The following is a 3,659-nucleotide window of genomic DNA, read 5'->3' as shown; positions in this document are numbered from 1 at the left end:
ACGGTAATTTCTCGCAGGTTATGACGCAATTGTTAGCCTATTTTCACAAAAACCATAACATGAGATACAAGGTAAGGGAGCCTTTAATTATTTCTAAAGAAACACGAAAATGTATAAATGGACAAATGGAGTCTTTAAAGCCTCAGATGTAGAGTTATTCGCTGTCAAAGTGGCGCCAAAATGAATGGGAGTCAATGCCCGGGAGAAGGGTATAACTGCAGCCTGGAGATCTCCAAATAGAGGCGGAAACTCCAAAATGGGGTGGGACCTCCAAAATAGGGCGTGGCTTCCTCCCATTGAGAGACAGGCGCATTACACGCATGCACAATTTTTCCCCCAATCCACTTGTGCAAACTCTGCCCCACAGCTGATTCAGAAGTTTTTACTGGTTGTGTCAGTTAAAGTGTTTCCTAAACTACAAAAAACAACAAGAAATGCAAACCCCTAAACCTACCCCACACCTTACCTTAACCAGTGAAATTGACTGAATGACGGGATTGGCGCTGAATAGCGTGATAAAGTTGCAATTCAGGAGATTAACAGTTAATAAGATTATCTGAAATGAGACTCACAATGGCACCTTTTTAGTTACACCCAGCATCACTACCCCCTCATAGCCTGCGAATTTCGTGCCTTGGGACGACCTTGTTGCTTGGAATAAAGCGATAGAGTAAAATAATTTCCATCCGTTGGGACGGTTCCTGAGTGTTTCCGTTTACTTCATGAAGCAGAGGTTCAGATTTGGGTCAGCTGGTAAGTATCGTCTGAATAGGGCTAGAGACATAAACAACAACAAAAAATCAGTTAAGTCCATTATGAAGATGAGTGTAATAATGTGGAAAGGAACAATAAAAAGTATTGAACACATTTGAACACATTCAAATTTATTCAATACTTGCTTGGGGACAAATTTTTCCCCATAATAATATGGTGATTATAAGAGACTGTTTCCTACAGGTGTGTTAAACATGGATCCCTTGTTTCCCACCTTGTGCATTTTAGACACAAAAAGGCAACAATGCCGCCTTAAGGCTTCAAAGGAGGCCAAGGCACTGGCATCTCACAACACAGTCCAGGATAAAAAAACAGCTTGTGAGGAAGGTAATATCTCATTGATGTGTTTCCACTGCAGCATAGTCTCTTTTTTTAAGCTTATCATTAAAGTCATCACAATTTCTCTGTTTTCAGCCAAAAAGAGATGTCAGTCCATTACCTCGACTCCATCAGAGGTGCAGTTCCTTGGCCAACTCCAGATTACATTTGGCAAATACAACGGCCAAAGTTTTAAATTGCTGGTGGAGAACAACGTTGGCTACATGAAGTAGTATGCTGTACTTAACAGAATTAACATTTTTCATCACTTGTTTTTCCACAAATTGATGGTCTTATGTGATATTTTAGTCTGCTTGATATGCACATAAAAGAACACCACCGTCATGAAAGAAAAGCGAGCCCTGATGAGTGGGTGAATGATCTCCTTCTGAGGTATGTGCAGCTGTTTCCACAAGTCTCCTGTCACCTGAAGATCTACGTGGACAGGGCCATTAATGGACATTCCTGGAGAAGTGGCAGTGGTACAGCCTGCACAAGACTCTTCAGATTGACCCACAAGCCGGGACCGACCACGAATGGAAAATGGCACAGGAGACGCACTGCTCTGTTCAGCAGTAGCTGGTGATGAAGGCGGAGGACATCACCACCAAGTCTCTGAAGCACTTCAGGAAGGGACCCTCCCACAGCAGCTGCCAGCTCCAGCTCATCAGGGTCCAAAGGCGATGGTGGCTGGGTGGATGACGCTCTGCTGGTGTAAGCTCTCACCTCCTTTAAAAGGTTTATTTCACTTTATTAATGTCTTGAATTATTAATGTTATCATGGCATGAACCCTGTATTAATAGTCAAAAAACACTGTGTGTGCTGATGACAACAACTGTCCTCATTTAGCAGTTGGGGGTAGAAAAAAGTCTCCAGAAAAAACTCCCATCCTGATCCTCCACAGAAGCCAACCACAGACTGTTTCACCGTATGCTGTAAGTCCCTAGTTTGTACATCACAATTACCTGTTACCTCCCCAATTCCAGGTGGGGCACCATAAATGGGTAGGGCATGCAAAAGTATGCATAGGAAAATGAAAAATGTTTTCACTAATACACTTGCGTTTAAGGCTCATGCATGAGTTCCTGCATCAGCACCTCAGCCATGCCTGGGTACTGCGACATCAGCAGCAGACACAGCACATCCTGAGGTAACTGTCTAAGTAGTCAGTGGTTGTTAGACAAGGAAACTGTTTGGGTGTTTGTTACATAAGATTTTGTCTCTGTTATACTACCAGGTGACGCTTTAGGGTTGGCACAACATGTGGGAGTCTGGTCCTAATGGGCTCACCAGCGCAGACATAACGTGGCTAAAGGAGGATGCTGAAAGAGGACTTTTTCAGAGGGCAATGTCTTATAAAGACAAGCACGGCAGCACGAGGTGGAGGAAAGTCCTGAAGGACAACAGAATGTGGTTTCACCCTCCTGAATGTCCTGAAGTGGTGGAAGGAAAGTTCCCCTCAGCAGACCCTTTCATAGCTCCGTTGTTTTCTGGAGACCAGTCGTAGTGTGGCGTTACAGTCTTCGGTGTCCAAGGTCTGACTGATCGGCACGTTCCAGTCAGAAGGCCTTTCTTAACGTTGTGGGTATTCGAAAACTTTCAGGCAGATCTGCCACATGTCTGGCTGGTACTCCATGCTGACAGAAGTCCTTGCATGCAATGCTTGCAGAAAGGTTGCAAAGGAGTCACAGAGCAGTGTTCCCTGCTGTCTTGATGTTACAGTGAGTTTTCTGCACAATTTCCCAATTATTTAATTTCTGATAGATTCTGAAAAAAAAAAAATCTAAGCAGGTTATCCGCCTGACTAGGCATTGCACCGAGGGCAACACCATGGCCAAAGTGTGGAGGCAGGTCCTGGAGAGCCACTGCGAGAAGTACCTGCAAAGAAAGGACTTGTACACCATCCTCCTCATCCAGTATGAAAAACCTGGGAAGATCACACGTAAGTTAAGTTCATTGGTTTCTTTTCGCATATGACTGCAGATTTCCATCTGACTTCAGCACACCAGGAGACCTCACTGCAATAGGAACAGATCTCCCCTCAATTCACTCTCTAAGTGGTTTTTTTGTTTGTTTTTTCACCACCTATAATGAAGTATTTTTGGTGCTTTTTAGGGAATTTTTGCCAACTATTCCAGTGACCACTAGCGAGGAGAGAGCTGCCGTGTCCAAAGCTGTTGAGAAAGGCCTTTCTCATTGCAGAAACAGTTAACATAGAGGACGACCGCACACAGATTATGTCTACTTTTGGCAAAGTCCTAAAGTACAACTCCACCAAAAGGTAAATTAAATCGTTTTACAAATGCAAACAAACAAACAAAAGTCTGATTATCTATTCTTGCATCATGGGGAATTTCAGTCATTAATAAACAGTAGTAATAACTATTATGGTAAATATAATATTTTTATTTTATTTTGACGGTTAATTGGAGATATATTACATTTTACAAAGAAGTATTTGTTGGACCAGTTTTAAAGTTTTATTACACTTTTGGTACTGAAATATTCCCTTCTTTGCTGGGATCAGAATAATCCAGTTTTTTGGGGATCAAAAGTATCCAAATCT

At 42.6% G+C, this 3,659-nt stretch overlaps 1 long non-coding RNA gene across 1 annotated transcript; it reads left to right on the top strand.

The window, feature by feature from the left end:
- The first annotated feature begins 227 nt into the window (after positions 1-227).
- Positions 228-2,832, top strand: LOC113105906 (uncharacterized). Its single transcript, XR_003292412.1, has 5 exons — positions 228-1,101; positions 1,189-1,830; positions 1,943-2,028; positions 2,163-2,243; positions 2,331-2,832. It is a non-coding gene; the product is annotated as an uncharacterized LOC113105906 (long non-coding RNA).
- The last annotated feature ends 827 nt before the right edge of the window (positions 2,833-3,659 follow it).

This window comes from Carassius auratus, chromosome 7 (genome assembly GCF_003368295.1).
Source record: "Carassius auratus strain Wakin chromosome 7, ASM336829v1, whole genome shotgun sequence".
In the NCBI taxonomy this organism is placed as follows: domain Eukaryota; kingdom Metazoa; phylum Chordata; class Actinopteri; order Cypriniformes; family Cyprinidae; genus Carassius; species Carassius auratus.
Note: the sequence above shows the minus strand (reverse complement) of the source record. Positions and strands in the feature narration are given on the sequence as shown.